Genomic DNA, 19,809 nt, shown 5'->3' with positions numbered 1-19,809 from the left:
CCTTAGTGTTTAGTGTCTGTCACCTATCTCAGGCTCATAATTGTTTTTATAAATATGCCAGGGCCAATGATGGCTTCAATAATTGATCTGTTGGAAAATCTGGACAAAATGAGTGACACATCACTTCTCTGAAACTGATTTCAAGATATATAAAAGGCCATATAACAAAATTAGTGTTTCTCTAAAGTAGATTGTGTTAATTTAGGTGTACTTTGTAAATCCTAGGTTCAGGACAAAGCAAATAACTCAAAAATATTAAAAGAACTACCAAAGAATTAAAATAGTACAATAAGAAGTATCTGTTTAATACAGAAAAGGCAGCTGAGAATGAACAGAGAAACCAAAATGATATATGACATCTAGAAAACAGATAGGAAGAGTCACGTGCGAGCTGGGCAAGGACTACCAGGAGCCCGCGCCCAAGGGGCCGCCACCGCCACAGCCCAGCCGTGAGCAGAAGTGTGTGAAGTGCAAGGAAGGCCTGCCTGTCATGATGATTCAAGTGGGAGATGCTTTCTGCAGGGACTGTTTCAAGGTGTTTTACATCCACAAGTTCAGAACCATGCTTGGGAAGAACCAGCTGATCTTCCTGGGAGAGAAGGACCCGAGTCGAGATTCTGCCAACAGACTGCTTTTCGTGCTGGGGTTGTCTACACTGACGAGGGAGCAGCCTATGGCCGGAGCCCCAAGGACAGAGCACAAACCCTGGTGGAAGTGAAGCTGGTCCTGCAGACCATCGACTTCTCGTGGCACATTGTCACCTTGGAAAAGCCTGCAGTCCTCCATGCTGCGCTGCCTTGCCTGGGAGCCGGTGGGGCCCGAGGGAGCCTACAAGGCAGCTGTGGTCAGTGTTCTGCAACAGCAGCATGTTCTGGGGGCCGAGGTGGGGAGCAGTGGAGCCAGGCCTGCCCCCAGGACCCCCAGAGCCCCACCGGGCTACCCACAGCCACTAGACTGACGCTCTGTCCAGACTGTTCAACTCAGTGAAGGTGCTGACAGCCAAGGAGGAGCTTCTACAGACACTGCAGATCCACTTGATCCTACATGTGGCCTGGACCCACACTACTCCAAGGTGATGATGGGGGACAGCTGCACCGGCCTGGCCATCAAGCTCATGACCAGCCTGGCGCTGGGGAGAGAGGCCTTCCTCTCCTGGGACATGGGCTTCTCGGGCAAACGACACAGTGACGTGGTGGTGGTGCGGCCCATGCGCGAGCACATGCTGAAGGAGGTCGCCTTCTACAACTGCATGTTCACCATCCCCTCTGTCTTCACACCAGCCGTCGACACCAAGGCCCATGAAAAGGCCAGTACCTACCGGCTGATGGAGGCCTTCATCCTCAGGCTGCAGGCTCAATTCCTCTCCATGGTCAGCACTGTGTACAGGACAAGCGAGAAGCTGGTCAAGGCCCCCAGGGACAGCTGTGCTGCTGGCCCCCACGGCCCGCACTGCCTGCTCTGTATATGTGTGCTGGACATCAACACTGCTGACATTGTCACAACTTTTGGGGCTCAGACCTCCTCGCAGCTCCTCCAGATGCAGCCCCCCATGGTACAGGCCGGGGCACCCACTGTGCCCTGATGCTGCATCAGAATGAGCAGGGCCCAGGGCTGCTGCACGGGGGAGGAACCCCGGGCCCACGTAATTGAGCAGCTATGCTACAGCTACTGTGTGAACATGAAGGACTTGTCAGGGCCCCTGCCACCCTACATCCTGGCTGAGGCCCAGCTCCATAGCCAGAGGGCCGAGGCTGGGCAGGAGATCCAGTAGTATCTGCTGGAGGACAGTGAGGACGAGGCACTGAGTGGCAAGAGCTGAGCCCAGGCCTCACCCCATGCCAAGCTGGAAGCAGCAAGGAAGATGTCCTGGCAGAGTCTGAGGATGCGGTCCATGCATGGCAACTCCTTGAACATGATGGAGTGCGAGATCTCACTGAAGAAGCTGTGCACGAACTTGCCGATGACCAGCACGATGGACACATGCAGCCCCTTGATACCGTGGGCGGGCGGGTGAGTGTTGGGGCTGCCACCCAGCCCATACCCCGCCGCACACCCTGGCCCTGCCACACTCACCTGTAGCTGGCCAGGAAGCCCAGGCTGAGCAGGCTGACTTTGTTGCTGAAGATGACCATGGGCAGCAGGTTGCTGTTGGCCTGGCAGTGCTGAAGCTCGATGACCCACCACTCGAGGAAGCTGGCTATCCCTGGGCCCACTTGCTCCCTGTGCAGCTGGATGCATATACTGAGGTAGTGGGCCTCCTCATCTAGATCAGAACCAGGAGGCATCAGGGCCACAGCCCTGTCCAGGGCTGAGGCTGGGACCTTACCCCAATCCAGCACCCCTGCCCTACTCACTGCGTTGCAGCTGCTTCATGGGGTTGGCTTCAGGCCTGTTAGGGGTGCAGATGTACTTGGGGAAGAGATGGGGGATGACCCTGTGGGGAGGAGGCTGGTGGGTCAGGCCTGGCCTAGCCCTCCTGCGTCTCCAGGCCCCCCCTGCCCCCAGGCCCCACTCACATCGACTGGTCCAATGTGCTCTCCAGCAGGCTTTGGGTGGTGCTGCTGGGGGCCAGGCTCAGTGTGTGCTTCTCATTGGTGTACTCAACGGTGCCAACCTTGGCCATGTCCCTATGACAGGTTGCAGTGTGACCCCCATGGTTGTGCCCCGCCCCTGGCACCTCGCAGCCCAGGATGTACCTCTAGAAGTTCCAGGTGAAACTCAGGCTGATGTCCGTGGTGCCGTTTTACAGCTCCTGTTTCACCTGCACCCAGCTTGGTGGGCTGATGTGCCAAAGGGCTCCAGAGCTGCCCTTGATCTGCGCCGTGACGATGTCCTCAGGGCTGCACTGGCTCATGAACTGCATGGCCAGCTGGCACAGGGCAGCATCTCAGTGGGGTGCAGCTGGGCCTCCTCCCACCCGGGCAGCTGCATGTGGGGGCCACTTACCTGGTGGGGGTCAAAATGCTTAGACAGCTCCTCATAGGCCTGGTGCATGAAGGGCAAGATAGAAGGCTGTTGGGTGCTCATGGTGAACAGGGGCTGGCAGTGGGGACACGGTGATGTGGTGCCAGGGGAGCCCCTCCACCCCAGGCCACCAGCAGCCATGTGAGTGCAAGCCCACTTCCTAGGCGGGGGGCTGCTCACCTCGTAGCTGCCCAGCTTGAGGGTGACGGTGACATCGATAGGCTGGTTGATGACGCTGACCGTGGACTGCATAAGGGACATGAAGAGCAGCAGGACCACAAAGAACAGGTGATGAGGCTACCCATGCCATGCTTGACGATCTTCTGCTTCTGCCTCTTGGGCTGCAGGTATTTCTGGGGAGGAGGGGGAACAAGGCACAACACAGGTCACCCGCCCAGGCTGCATCCCTGCTCTGTGGCGGCAGGCACCATGGTCTCAGGCTCCCCCATGGCCCCACAAAGTCAAGCCTTGACTGAACGTTGAAACTGAAGCCATAGCAATGAAGACAGTGGGGACTGGGGAGTAGAGCCCTGACCCTCCCATTGAGACAATGCAGAGGGGTGGCCTTTCCCACTGATGGCATTGGGGTGGCTGGACACCATATGCCGAAGAGTCATGTTGGACCCTTATCCTCAACAAAAATGAACTCAATCATGAGACCTAAAACAATAAAAGTCTTCAGGGCAAATCTATCTGATAAGGATCTGTTGTCTGGAATACATAAGAACTCTCACAATGCTAGAAAAGCACCCAAGAAAAGCTGGGCATAAATCCAAAGAGAATACACAGGTGATCGAGGTGCACAACGTCATTAGTCACCAGGAAATGAAAGCAGAACCACTGTGAGATACTGCCTCGTCCCCACCAGGACCTTTGAGGTCAGACAGTAACAAGTGTGGGCGACGGTGGGGGCAGGGAGCCTCACATGCTGCTGGGGGACAGGCAGGATGGCGCCCCCGCCATGCAACACCCACAGGGTTCCTCTCAAGGGGAGCCTGGAGCCTCCAGAGGCACAGAGTTCCACTCCTAGGTACGCACCCAGGAGAATTGCAGGCCTGAGGCCACAGTTCTGGACATGAACTGCCATAGTGGTGTTTTTTTAGGACACACAAAAGGCTTATCACAATGGATACTACTCAGCCACGAGAAGAAATGAAATTGTGACACAACCACATGGATAAACCTGATTCCATGTATATGGCATGACAGGAACAGGCACATCCACACAGAAGGTAGATGGGGGCGGGGGGCTGGGGACTGACAACTAGTGGGAACAGGGCTTCTTTTTGGTTGATGACAACGATCATCAATCAACCGTGCTGGGGATTGCGTAAATCTAAATATACTGGAAACCACCCAAAAAAAAGAGAAAACAGATAGGAAAATAGCAGACATGAATCCAATCACATGACCATTATATTAAATTTAAAAAACAGAAACTGGCAAATTTCATTGAGAAAATTAGACAAGTATATAATGTTTATAAAAGAGATACTTTAGAATAAAAAGCACAAGCTGTTTGAAAATAAAAGCTTAGTAATTATATTATGCAGAGAATACCCATAAGAGAGCGAGAGTGGCTATACTGACATCAGAGAAAATATTCTTTATGGTAAAATATTACTAAAAAGGAAGAAGGATGTTATATGATAGAAGGTTTACTTAATCTGGAATATATAACAGTTATAAACATAGTCACCAAATAATAGTGTCTCAAGTTACATAAAGCAAAACCGATGTGATCAAAGGCACATAAATAGGCAATTCATTGATAACATCTGGGCTCGTCAGTACCCTCTTCTTAAAATTAATAGACCAATATAGAGAATCAGTGTGGTTATAGCATACTTGAGCAATCTTATCAACCAGCTTGGCCTGACATGTATAAAATACTCCACCCAACAATAGCAGAGCACAAATTATTTTCAAACACATCTGGAACATTCTCCAGCATAGATTATGTACTAAGTTATAAAATCGAACTCAGTGAATTTTAAAAGATTCAAATTATGTAGAGTATGTTCTGTGACCACAGAAGAATTAAATTCAAAATCAAACAAATTAACCTGGGTTATTGCCAAATATTTGGAAATTAACATATTTTATAAGAACTCATGGATCAAAGACAAAATTATAAAAGAAACTATTTAGAACTGAGTGGGATACAACTAAAGACACGACTAGAGGGAAATTTATAGTTTTAAGTGATTATTCAGAAAAGAGGAAATATATCAAATAAATAAAGCTTTAACCCTAAGAAGCAAGAAAAAGACTAAACTAGAAAATTAAACCCAAATCCAGTATAAAGAAGTAAATAATAAATTTTTGAGCAAAGGTCAATGACATAAAAGTAAAACCCAGAATAACTATAGAGAAAACCCATGGAACCAGCTAGATTGGTTGGAGGAATGCTACTATTTATCTCATTGTGTTTTCTTGAGAGAAGGTTGCTGTGGAGGAAAGCAAGATTCTAATGGCATCTTAAACTCAGTAACATGCCACTGATATTAAGTTCACATTACTATCAGTGCTGATCTCTGTGAAGTTTCCAGAAGATCCCTTGGTCCCAGGCAGTGCGTCCACCCCTCGGGTGAGACTTCAGACTACTGCTCAAAGGAGTCCTGCTTTTTAACGCCAAGCAGCAAGCTCATAATCATCAGCTTACATGCAAATATGCAATTCTAGCTATTATGTTAAATGCTTGTGTTTCTAATTGTAAGTCCAGAATGTTCGCTGATCCCCGGAAACTGGCCAGATTCCCAGGGTCCAGGAAGCTTTGTGACTTACTTCCTTTGCTAGTTCTCAAGACCTGCCAGACTTATTCCCTTCCTTATCTGTTGGTTCTCAAGACCTGCTTTCGTGGCTTCTGCTGGTCAGCAGTTTGACATGTAACTCTTTTCAGGGTCTCTGTTAAGTCGAAGGTCTGAACAAGACTACTTTTATTAACTTTCCCAACACTGTTTGAAGAGAATGGGAAACTGCCCTAAACACAGTTCATGACAGAATGGAATACTCTATGCATTCCTTACCTGTTTAGTTACTGTCCGCAAATTAACATTCACAGTGTATTTTCAACACAGTTGATATCATCCTCCTGGGGTGAAAAATTGGTTCTTCGGGATTAAAAGAAATCTTAAATATTGTAGTGGTTCATTGTCCTCCAAACAGCCATAGTACATAGCAGATATACAGCATATCTGTGGTATTAAAATTTGGGGGGAGGGGTGAAAACTAGGAGGAAATGTCTAAAAAGGATATCTAAGCAGGTGATGGCGAAAAAAAGGTTGTGAAATACTGTTAACATGTATAAAGAAATTAATCTTTCATTGTTAGTGTATAAGAATACAAGAGATTTCTGCGCATTAATTTTGTATCCTGCTACTTTCCTAAATTCATCGATTAGCTCTAGTAGTTTTCTGCTGGCATCTTTAGGATTTTCTAAGTATAGTATCATGTCATCTGTAAACAGTGATGGTTTTACTTCTTTTCCAATTCATATTCCTTTTATTTCTTTTTCTTCTCTGATTGCCATGGTTAAAACTTCCAAAACTATGTTGAAAAATAGTGGTGAAAGTGGGCACCCTTCTCTTGTTCCTGATCTTAGAGGAAATGCTTTCAGTTTTTTCACCATTGAGAATGATGTTGGCGGTGGCTTTGTCATATATGGCTTTTATTATGTTGATGCAGTTTCCTTCTATACCCACTTTCGGGAGAGTTTTTATCATAAATGAATGTTGAATTTTACCAAAAGCTTTTTCTGCATCTATTGAGATGACCGTATGGTTTTTATCCTTCAATTTGTTAATATGGTGTATCACATTGTTTGATTTGCACATATTGAAGAATCCTTGCATTCCAGGGATAAACGCTGCTTGATCATGGTGTATGATCCTTCTAATGTGCTGCTGGATTCTGTTTGCTAGTATTTTGTTGAGTACTTTTGCATCTATGTTCATCCACGATATTGGCCTGTAATTTTCTTTTTTTTGTGACATCTTTGTCTGGTTTTGATATCAGGGTGATGGTGGTCTCATAGAATGAGTTTGGAAGTGTTCCTCCTTCTGCTATATTTTGGAAGAGTTTGAGAATGATAGGTGTTAGCTCTTCTCTAAATGTTTGATGGAATTCACACCTGGCCCTGAGCTTTTGTTTGTTGGAATATTTTTGATCACAGTTTCAATTTCAGTGCTTGTGATTGGTCTGTTAATATTTTCTATTTCTTCAGAGTTCAGTCTTGGAAGGTTGTATTTTTCTAACAATTTGTCCATTTCTTCCACATTGTCCATTTTATTGGCATATAGTTGCTTGTAGTTGTCTCTTATGATCCTTTGTATTTGTGCAGTGTCATTTGTTATTTCTCCTTTTTCATTTCTAAATCTGTTGATTTGCGTCTTCTCCCTTTTTTTCCTGATGATTCTGTCTGACTAATAGTTTATTAAAATCAGAAAGAGAAATTAAGGAAACACTCCCACCTACCATTGCAACAAAAAGAATAAAATGCCTAGGAATAAACCTACCAAGAAGGCAAAAGACCTGTATGCAGAAAACTATAAGACACTGATGAGAGAAATCAAAGATGATACAAACAGATGGAGAAATATACCACGTTCCTGGATTGGAAGAATCAACATTTTGAAAATGACTATACTATCCAAAGCAATCTGCAAATTCAATGCAATCCCTGTCAAACTACCAATGGCATTTTTCACAGAACTAGGACTAGACATCTTACAATTTGCATGGAAATGCAAAAGACCCCAAATAGCCAAAGCCATCTTGAAAAAGAGAAACAGAGCTGGAAGAATATCTCCCTGACTTCAGACTATACTACAAAGCTACAGTAATCAAGACAGTGTGGTACTGGCACAAGAACAGAAACATAGATCAATGGAACAGGATAGAAAGCCCAGAGATTAAACCCACGCACATATGGTCAACTAATTTATGACAAAGGAGGCAAGAACATACAATGGAGAAATGACAGCCTCTTCAATAAGTGGTGCTGGGAAAATTGGATAGCTACGTGTAAAAGAATGAAATTAGAACGCTTCCTAACACCATGCACAAAAATGGATCTTTAATCTCAAAATGGATTAAAGACCTAAATGTAAGGCCAGATACTATAAAACTGTTAGAGGAAAACATTGGCAGACCATTCTATGACATAAATCACAGCAAGATCCTTTTTGACCCACCTTCTAGAGTAATGGAAATAAAACAAACACATGGGACCTAATGAAACTTAAAAGCTTTTGCACAGCCAAAGAAACCATAAACAAGGTAAACAGACAACCCTCAGAATGGGAGAAAATATTTGCCAACAAAGCAACTGACAAAGGATTAATTTCCAAAATATACAAGCAGCTCAATATCAAAAAAACAAACAACCCAATCCAAAAAAGGGTGGAAGACCTAAATAGACATTTCTCAAAAGAAGACATGCAGATGGCCAACAAACTCATAAAAAGATGCTCAACATCACTAATAATTAGAGAAATGCAAATCAAAGCCACAATGAGGTATCGTCCCACACCAATCAGAATGGCAATCATCAAAAGATCTGGAAATAATAAATGCTGGAGAGGGTGTGGAGAAAAGGGAACCCTCCTGCACTGTTGGTGGGGATGTAAATTGGTACAGCCACTATGGAGAATAGTATGGAGGTTCCTTAAAAAACTAAAAATAGAAGTACCATGTGACCCAGCAATCCCACTACTGGGCATATACCCTGAGGAAACCATAATTCAAAAAGATACATGTACCACAATGTTTATTGCAGCATTATTTACAACAGTCAAGACATGGAAGCGATCTAAATGTCCATCGACAGATGAATGGATAAAGAAGTTGTGGCACATATATACAGTGGAATATTACTCAGCCATAAAAAGGAATGAAATTGAGTTATTTGTAGTGAGGTGGATGGACCTAGAGTCTGTCATACAGAGTGAAGTAAGTCAGAAAGAGAAAAACAAATACTATATGCTAATGCATATATATGGAATCTAAAAAAACAGTATTGATGTACCTAGTGGCAGAGTAGGAATAGAGATGCAGATGTAGAGAACAGACTTGAGGACATGGAGGGGAAGGGGAAGCTAGGATGAAGTGAGAGAGTAGCATTGACATATATACACTACCAATGTAAAATAGATGGCTAATGGGAAGCTGCTGCATAGCCCAGGGAGATCAACTCAATGCTTGATGATGATGTAGAGGGGTGGGGATATGCAGGGAGGCTCAGGAAGGAGGGGATACGGTGATATATGTGTCAATACAGCTGATTCACTTTGTTGTACAGCAGAAACTGACACAACATTGTAAAGCAATTATACTCTAATAAAGACCTGAAGGGGAAAAAAAAGAAATTAATCTGTTTCTGCCATCCAACTATGTAAGAATCAGGTGTGATGTAAGCTACCATTTGCCAAGATTTCCTTAGTAGTAGCAAGTTTTGCAGAGATGGTGATTTGAAAAGGTTGTGTTTCTTTTCTCATTAGAGGCACTTAATATCTTTGTCTTCCTAAGTACATTATCTTAACTTAGGTCTTAAATATTTTCTGACGATGTGTGTCTGTGTAGGTTCCCTTGAAGGCAATGGCTGCTTATCTTTTATTGGGAATTTCAGAAAACTCAGTCAAAGTCCACAACTATATATTTTCCAGCAAGAATATTTAGGACAAAATTTACTGTATCTGAGACCAGTGGCTATTGCCATTGTGGAATAGCATATGCACAATGATATGCTATTTCTCTGGCCCCTAAGCTTTCCAGACCTTTGTTCAGCAGGAACCAAAATTCTGTTGGACACAAGTTATCTAGAGCTATTTGTAGTTATTATAAAAATAACATCTTTAAAATACTCGTTGAAAATTTAGGTAAGGTTATTTTGGAAAAATATGTTGGAAAGAGTTATAAGCTATCACATTATGATAAATATTTCTAAATTTGTTTATTGACTTGTCAGGAAGCCAGAGAATGAAATAAGACAGTGGCCTTGTGTCAATAATATGTTTATATTCAGAAGATAAATGCATGTTTTAACAAGTGTATGTTTTTTGCTTAACTTTTCTTTAGTGTAAAAGTTAAAATTTCACACCTTTACATAAATCTGGTATTTCAGTATATTTTAATGGTTGACATGATAATAGAAGAAAAATTGTAAATACATTTGATAAAACTTGTGATATAGTATTCTGCAGATGACCTCAGAAAGAGTATTCGGACATCACTTTAAGATAGCTACAGTTTTTCATTTGTTCATTGGGTAATCAGTAAAGCTGAGATCAGTAAATCACATGTAAGCCATTGTTCTCCACATGTTTGAAGATAATCTGAACGTGGTAATCAAATGTGTTCTTCATTTTGCCACATATATACTTTTTATAGTTATATTGTGATTGTTTAAAAATCATAGATTAAAATATTGTATTTATGAATATATTTTAGACAAAGAATAGTACACTTCTGATTATTGCATAGGACTGTATGTTTTTACTAGATTATTGCTTTTGGACAAACTTTAGACTACTTTTAAAAAAGAGTAATTTAGCTTAATCCAGTCTTTCTAGGCATTTAGATATTATTGACATGTATATTTTTTCTAAAGGTGGTCTTATGAAAATTGATAAACTAGAAACAATTTTCTTTTGTCATTAGAATTGTTGGGAGCTTCCACTGGACTTCACTGGGTTGTAACAGAGAATCCATATTTTCATTGATCTGTATGTAATAGTAAAAAAAATTGTTTTCTAACATTTAGTCTTTTTTTAAATTAATTAATTAATTAATTTATTGGCTGTGTTGGGTCTTTGTTGCTGCACATGGGCTTCCTCTAGTTGCGGCGAGCAGAGGCTACTCTTCATTGTGGTGCTTGGGCTTCTCATTGCAGTGCCTTCTCTTGTTGTGGAGCACAGGCACTAGGCACGGGGGCTTCAGTAGTTGCAGCATATGAGCTCAATAGTTGTGGCTCATGGGCTATAGAGCACAGGCTCAATAGTTCTGGCACATGGGCTTAGTTGCTCCTCAGCATGTGGGATCTTCCTGGAGCAGGGATCCAACCCCTGTCCCCTGCATTGGCAGGCGGATTCTTAACCACCACACCACCTAGGAAGTCCCTCTAATATTTAGTCTTAATGGGATGGGAATTTTTTACCTTGCTAACATAAATAGTTGTCAGACACTTTCTGTGTCTGTTGGACCTCAGGGGGAAGGGAAAGCAGAGCATGTCTGAAGGTTGTGCACACAACACACAAAGGACTTAGCAACATCCACCCTGCCCAGTCTGTGTGTAGCACAGGATACCCACACTTTATGAATGTTTTATTGTTAGATTACATTCATGTGTGTTTGTGTACAGTTTATATGTACGCATAGATGCATTTATATTTATACCTGAATATGCAGTTTCTCAAAATGTTATTTTTCTTCTTTTTTTTTCCTGTCAGGTGATAGAGCCTAGAAGGAAAGGGAAACTGTCTTTGCCTTTGCCTTACCTTTTGAATGTCAGATCTAAAGAAGGAGGTTACAACTTACTTCTCAGCCAGTGCTCTCCCTTCCTACCTGTGGTCCTTTGGACACCCTTGCAGGTATGACTATATGGGCAGGGAACTGCATATTTATTGGAAAAAGACTTCAGATGGATAGGCATTGATAGATCTTGCTTTTCTTAAGCTTGATAACATTTGGTTGTAGCTAAATAGCATTAAAAACCCATCCAAGGGCCAGATAAGAGTGAGAATAGTAATTGGGAGTTACAGCCTTGGGTCATTACTGGTCTTCCTAAATGGGGGTCTTTCCTCAACTATGCTGTTCTAAAACTGAGTCTACCTCTTTAAGACCATTTACTAAATTACTTCTCAGCTCTTTATTTGTATGATTGATTCATCAAGTGGGGTTTTAATTTCTTATGGCCTGATGATTTTAAGTTCATTTTTGTGACACAAGCACCTAATGGGTTGTCAGGCATAGAGTAGGCTCTCAATAAACTTGTATTGAGAATAGATATATGAGTAGATGATATAGAGTGATTTTATAAATAACCTGGCCAACTAAGCAGAAAAAATAAATGATAAAAAAGAAATAATTTTCAGTGGAACCCAGGCAATCCAGTCGGTTTTGGAAATGTGCAAGAGAGAAGGGCTCTGATACAAGGTGCTGATATTGAAATGTGTAGAGCTGTGAGCAGCTAGCTATAATTTCAGAGCTATTGTAACAGAGTAGGAAACAGCTTCCAAATGAAATCAATATGGAAGAGTGCTGAAGGGTGACTTTCCAGCTTCCAGCTGAATTGCCTTTTTCATTGGAAGTGGTGTTTCTTTCTTTTTCCCCCTCGGAAGATGACTTCTTGGGAACTCTTTTGGGAATGATACCAGTAAATCCCTGAAGCAAAATCCTTCAGACAGAGCCTTTTCGCCTGCCTGTTGTTTAAGGGCTACCCTCTGAAGGTAAGGTTTTTGTCAGAATAGTCCTTGCTTTCTAGGAGCAACCACATCTGGGTAGAAAGTTAGATATTAATTTTCTGAAGATTGATGACTTATGGTTACATCCTAATTGAAAGGCCAGGCTGTATAATGAGTTAAGAGATACAACTTTTCTTGTATACCTTCATAATTCTTCTGCATCTTGGTTAGTATATTTACTGTTAATATGAAAGATTTCCTTAACCTTTTTTTAAATTTTTTTAAATTAATTTATTTTATTGTCTGTGTTGCGTCTTTTTTGCTGTGCGCGGGCCTTCTTTTTAGTTACGGTGAGCGGGGGCCACTCTTCGTTGTGGTGCACAGGCTCCTCATTGCCGTGGCTTCTCTTGTTGCAGAGCACAGGCTCTAGGCGCAAGGGCTTCAGTAGTTGCAGCACATGGGCTCAATAGTTGTGGCTCACGGGCTCTAAAGCGCAGGTTCAATAGTTGTGGCGCACGGGCTTAGTTGCTCCGCGGCATGTGGGATCTTCCTGGAGCAGGTATCGAACCCCATGTCCCCTGCATTGGCAGGCAGATTCTCAACCACTGCACCACCTAGGAAGCCCTCCTTAACTTTTTTTATCCAATAAACTAAACTCCTTTTTGCTGGCTCCATTGTGTTACCAGATAATTATTATATGCATGAGATATAGTAGATTCTCAATAATTATTAAATTGGAGAGTAGACAAGTAGTTTTTCCTGAAATAATTAATTCAATGAATATTTGACCTAGAACTTTAAGGTGCCAAATTCAGAGGGAAAGAGACAGACAAAAATCTGAAATGGTTGGAGATCTCCATCACTTTTGGCCAAGCAAAGGAGAAAAAGTATTACCAGTATTTGGCATCCTTGATTTTAGGAAGTGTTAAAGTTATTTTTTGGCCATAGCGGGTACCCAGTTGTTTAAAATGTGGCTTTTTCTGTGTATTCTGGGTAGATTTGTTCCAAAACATGTAGAGGAAATGTGTACAAAGATTTCATAGCCCCTGACAGGCTCCTTAGAAAATGTGTGCCTCACCTTTGCCAATTTTCCCCACTATGTCCTTGCAGGTGATGACCATAGAGATGAGATGAATTTGTTACTATGGGTGCCATTACTTCTACCACCAGCTTCTCCAAAACAAAGATACAGTCTTCTTTGTGCATGGAAACTCTTCTCTTTCCTGTGTTGCAGTGGATACCTCCTGCAGATAAGAAATGCTTAACTGAGAAATGCTCATGTTGGGATATCATCGATGAGACTTTAATTTGGGCATGGTGACTGTTTCCCTTGCTTCCACTTGACTCAATCCCAGGAGCCTCAGTAGAGGAAATATTATTGAACAAGAAACTCAAAATGATGGAATTGCTCAGTGCTCCCATAAATATACATTTATAATTTTCATTTGCCATGTGGTAAATTTAAAAACTAAGATTTATTAATTTTTTTTTCAAAACTTCAAAGCATATCTAAATATCTAATAATTAAATTAACTGCCCTCCTCTCTCCCAATTCTTTCTCCCAGAGTTTTCCTCTATTAAGGAAGTTGTGTGCATTCTTTAAGTGGATAGATGTGTGCACACACACATACAAAGCTATTTTGGGGGGCGGTTCTGGAAGTGGAACTATATTGTACACATTATTCTGCAAATTGCATTTCATTTAACAGTTTTTTCAGTGCCCTTTTTCTGTTTCAGTAATACATATCTGTGTCATTTGTTGAATGACTGCATGACTGTTTTGTACATGAAATATAATTAAATGTTTTAAGCATTTCTCATTCATAGGTATTTATGTTAGCACCAAATTTCTGTGCAATGAACCTCCCTATATATCAATAATTTGCATTTGTCTATTATATCATAATAAATTATTTAGCAGTTGAAATACTGGGATTAAGTATGTGCACATTTCAAATTTTCAAAATGATCACAGATTTCCTTAAAAATATGGTAACAACTTTGTCCTCAAATGGCAGTGAATGAGATTGCTAGCTTTCCCACAACCTCATAGATAATGAATTTTATGAATATTTAAAATCTTTGCCAGTGTGATAGCCCAAACTATTGTCTTAAATTGTATTTCTTTTGTTTTGAGTTTGATCATTTTTTCATATGTTTATTAGCCATCTATATTTTTTATTTTTTTTATGTCCAATTCTGGGGCTGGTGGGAGGTTTTATTCTCTTGCTGATTTCAGAGAGCTCATTTATTATTGGGAGAATAAGCTTTGGATTTTCAAGCATCACAGATTTTTTTTACATACTTTTAAACTTTATTTTTGTTATAAGAATATGTATGATTGTTATATGTCCAAGTATAACCATGTTCGCTTCTATGGCTTCTGAGTTTCATGTCATTTTGGAAAGATATTTATAGTGATCCCATAAAACTCTTCACCTATGTTAACTTCTAATTCTTTTGTGTTTTTTTAATTCAAATTCTTAAATCATGAGAAATTTTTTTGATTTGAAATCTTAAAGTTGCCAAGTTATCTGCCATTATTGCGATTATTTGCCAATAATTGCCCATTTATCTGTAATGCCATCTTGCACATATGCTGTATTCTCATCTGTGACTGGCTCCATTTTTGTTCTGTGGGTCTCTGTGTCTCTTCTTCTGCCTCCTGTCTCATGTGTCTTCTCATTGGAAGAAATTACAGTTTAGACTGCAATTTCATCAACTTTAATAAATTAATTTTGTGGAAAATTGGTTTTTAATAATAGTCTTCCTATCCAAGATCAAGGTATGTCTTTCTTTTTATTCAATAATTTTAATTACTTTTAATATTTTCACTTTGTGGTGGGGGTATCTTCTTTCAGTTTGTTTTCTTGATAATTTTTCTGTATCTGAAAGTTTTGTTTTGTTTTGGGGGTAAGTGATCTTACTCTTTCTCATGGCTTTTCAGATTTTTTTCACATTATGTACAAATCCTTTGAAAATACTGATAGCTGTGATTCTCCTCTTCCAAATGATCTGGATTTTAGTTATGTTGCTAAAATTCACTGACTGGTACTTTCAGAGCACTTAAGCAGTTGTGGAAATATTACCCACCTTTGATTTAATTAGGTTTTAATGGACACTTCTTGGGTTTGACCAGTGTGTTTTTGCTGGTCTGTTAAGCAAAAAGACTCTCAGAAACAGCTATGATCAAGCAAAGCTGAGTTTATTAAACTTACTGCAGCAAGGGATAACACCACTTTGACAAGGTTTAGTAGTGTTTCAAAAGCAGGAAATTAGGGCTTTGGGGGATGGGCTGATGTGGTTTAAGGCAGGATTTTCAAGGCAGGGAACTGGTTAGGAGTGGGCAGAATTAGTCCTGTGATAGTTTAAAGTTGGTAAAAGAGTAAGATGAGGACCTTAATGTGAGTTTAGATAATCAAATTTTTGTTTGATGAATGAGCTATTTCCCTATGTGAGTAATATGGTATCAATGATGGAAGAACTATTTGCTTAGATGAACAAACTGAATATATTTGTTGGCTTACAATTCTGTCTTGTTTATAGGACCTGATGGGGGTGGTATCAGGTCTTAGTTCCAATAGATACGTTATTTTGATGTAAGTGGTCTCAGTAATCAAAGTGAGATGCTAGTTTTAAATTTGAGATTTTTGTGTATTGTGCTTTATATATTTCTAAGGAATTTTAATCAAAACCAAGTGGTAGATGTAATTAAGTGATTTTGCATAAAAAATTATATTATTATTTAAACTTTTATCATTGTGAAATAATTCATTTTTAATATTGAAATTTCCTTTTATTTCTTTTGTTGTTCATTCAACAAACTCTTTCTGGTTAAAAATTTTTGCTTTTTAAATTTACTACTGAATTATTGGTATCTTGATTTGAAATTTTAACAAGTGTACTACTAAATGAAATTGATCTGTAATTTTCTTTTTTGTTCTATTTTTGTCATGTTTGTGTATTAGATTCTCTGGTTGTGTGAACATAATTCTAAGTATTTTCTTTTTACTCTGTGCACTAAAATGGACTGAGAAGCTTTAGCATTAACATCAACAGTTAAGCAAACACATTTAAATCATCTGAACTCTCCTTTGTTTTTGGTGGTTTGCAGCAGAACTGAGGCTATCTAGAAAATGCTCTCACTTTTCTCTACAGTTATTGCTTATTTTTTGTTTTATATCTTATAGTTAACTTATTTTCTACTAGAAAATCATAGTCCAAGTAGATTTTCAAACACAGTAGGATGAAGTAATACAAAGTGTTCTTTCATCACTCTATTAACTTATCTTGTCTAAATTAACATCCATTTTCATTCCAGTTTTGGTTATTTCTGCTATGTCTTTTTTAATGAAATGAGTTTGACCCATGGATTTTCAGCATCACTAGCTCTCTGTTCCCCTGTCCCCCAGTCAGTTCTTTGGTATAATTTATCAGTGTTTTTTTTAATATTCTAGTTCATTTATATATTTTTTCTGTATTCCTCTGTGTTTTTTCCTAATAAATTCTTAAACATGTATAATCCACTGTTTTTCACTTGTTCATGGTAATGAAAGATTTTCTCTGTTCTGAATTTTATAAAACTTACTAGTTAATATGTTGTAAACATACAGAGTATGAGAAAAGAGCAGTGACCTTGCAAATACCAGTAACCCAGGTTCCACCACATTTTGCCTTATTCACTTCATGTTATTTTTAATCATAATACTGCTTTCCCCCAGAAGCATTTTTTAAATTTTATTTTTAAAATCATAATGTATGTTACAAAATTCAAAATTTACAAAGGGATTTTCAGTGAAAGGTAATTGATCGTCTCAATTCTGTCTTCCATAACCAACCAATTTCCCTTTCCTGAAGACAACAGGTGTTATAGTTTCTTGTGTTTCCTTTCAGACATACACATACATACACATACACACATCACAAACACATACCAAAATATATGTGTCAGTATATACATAGATATATATACACATACATATATTTTTATAATGTTCTGTACTTTCTTTTATTTATCTATGTAATATATAAATATTTTTAATATTTCTAGCAGATCAGCTCATATCAGTAATGAGGAGCTTCCTTATTTTTTTAATATTTATATTTTTATGCAGGTAAAATTTACATAGTTAAGTGCATAGATCTTTTTTTTATCTTTATTAGAGTATAATTGCTTTACAATATTGTGTTAGTTTCTACTGTACAACAAAGTGAATCAGCTACATGTATACATATTCACCCATACCCCCTCCCTCTTGAGCCACCCTCCCGCACTCCCTATCCCACTCTTTTAGGTCTTCACAAAGCATTGAGCTGATCTCCCTGTGCTCTGCTGCAGCTTCCTACTAGCTATCCATTTTACATTTGGTAGTGTATATATGTCAATGTTACTCTCTATGTCCCAGCTTCCCCTCCCCCAGTGTCCTCAAGTCCATTCTCTACATCTGCATCTTTATTCCTACCATGCCACTAGGTTCCTCAGAACCATATTTCTAGATTCCATATATATGTATTAGCATATGGTATCCATTTTTCTCTTTCTGATTTACTTCACTCTGTATGACAGACTCTAGGTCCATCCAACTCACTACAAATAACTCAATTTCATTCCATTTTATGGCTGAGTAATATTCCATTGCATATATGGCCACATCTTTATCCATTCATCTGTTGATGGACATTTAGATTGCTTCCATGTCCTGACTATTGTAAATAATGCTGCAATAAACATTATGGTACATGTATCTTTTTGAATTATGGTTTCCTCAGGGTATATGCCCAGTAGAGGGATTGCTGGGTCATATGGTAGTTCTATTTTTAGTTTTTTAAGGAGTTTCCGTACTGTTCTCTGTAGAGGCTGTACCAATTTACATTCCCACCAACAGTGCAGGAGGGTTCCCTTTTCTCCACACCCTCTCCAGCATTTATTGTTTCTACAGTTTTTGATGATGGCCATTCTGACCAGTGTGAGGTGGTATGTCATTGTGGTTTTGATTTGCATTTCTCTAATTATTAGTGATGTTGAGCATCTTTTCATGTGTTTGTTGGCAATCTGTATGTCTTCCTTGGAGAAATGTCTATTTAGGTCTTCTGCCCATCTTTGGATTAGGTTCTTTGTTTTTTTTGATATTGAGCTGTGTAAACTGCTTGTGTATTTGGAAATTAATCCTTTGTCAGTTGCTTCATTTACAAATATTTTCTTGCATTCTGGGGGTTGTCTTTTGTCTTGTTTATGATTTCCTTTGCTATGCAAAAGCTTTTAAGTTTCATTATGTCCCATTTATTTATTTGTGTTTTTATTTCCATTATTTTAGGAGGTGGGTCAAAAAGGATCTTGCTATGGTTTATGTCATAGAGTGTTCTGCCTATGTTTCCCTCTAGGAGTTTTATAGTGTCCAGTCTTACATTTCGGTCTTTAATCCATTTTGAGTTTATTTTTGTGTATGGTGTTAGGTAATGTTCTAATTTCATTCTTTTACATGTAGCTGTCCAGATTTTCCAGCACTACTTATTAAAGAGATTGTCTTTTCTCCATTGTATGTTCTTGCCTCCTTTGTCATAAATTAGGTGACCATATGTGTGTGGGTTTATCTCTGGGCTTTCTATCCTGTACCATTGACCTATGTTTCTGTTCTTGTGCCAGTACCATACTCTCTTGAATACTGTAGCTTTGTGGTATAGTCTGAAGTTGAGGAACCTGATTCCTCCAGCTCCATTTATCTTTCTCAAGATTGTTTTGGCTATTCAGGGTCTTTTGCATTTCCATACAAATTGTAAAATTCTTTGTTCTAATTCTGTGAAGAATTGGTAATTTGATAGGGTTTGTGTTGAATCTGTAGATTACTTTGGGTAGTATAGTCATTTTCACAATATTGTCCTCCAGTCCAAGAACATGGTATATTTCTCCATCTGTTCATGTCATCTGTGATTTTTTTCATCGGTATTTTATAGGTTTCTGAGTACAAGTCTTTTGCCTCCTTAGGTAGGTTTATGCCTAGGTATTTTATTCTTTTTGTTGCAGTGGTAAATAGGATATTTTCCTTAATTTCTCTTTCTGTTTTTTTATTGTTAGTGTATAGGGATGCAAGAGATTTCTGTGCATTAATTTTGTATCCTGCAACTTTTCCAAATTCATTGATGAGCTCTAGTAGTTTTCTGGTGGCATCTTTATGAATTTCTATGTATAGTATCATATCATCTGCAACAGTGACAGTTTTACTTCTTCTTTTCCAATTTGTATTTCTTTTATTTCTTTTTCTTCTCTGATTGCCATGTCTAGGACTTCCAAAACTATGTTGAATAAGAGTGGAGAGAGTGGACATCCTTGTCTTGTTCATAACCTTAGTGGAAATGCTTCCAGTTTTTCACCATTGAGAATAATGTTTGCTGTGGGTTTGTCATATACGGCCTTTATTATATTGACGTAGGTTCCCGCTATGCTCAT

General features: G+C 39.6%; 2 pseudogenes; one reads left to right on the top strand and one right to left on the bottom strand.

Moving 5' to 3' along the window:
* Nucleotides 1-352: 352 nt before the first annotated feature.
* On the top strand, nt 353-1,819 carry LOC130844722 (cytoplasmic tRNA 2-thiolation protein 2-like; annotated as a pseudogene).
* A 9-nt stretch (nt 1,820-1,828) lies between these two features.
* Nucleotides 1,829-3,413, bottom strand: LOC130844720 (piezo-type mechanosensitive ion channel component 1-like; annotated as a pseudogene).
* Between the last annotated feature and the right edge of the window lie 16,396 nt (nt 3,414-19,809).

Source organism: Hippopotamus amphibius, chromosome 2 (assembly GCF_030028045.1).
Source record: "Hippopotamus amphibius kiboko isolate mHipAmp2 chromosome 2, mHipAmp2.hap2, whole genome shotgun sequence".
Taxonomy (NCBI): Eukaryota; Metazoa; Chordata; class Mammalia; order Artiodactyla; family Hippopotamidae; genus Hippopotamus; species Hippopotamus amphibius.
This window is presented reverse-complemented; position numbering and strand designations above follow the sequence as displayed.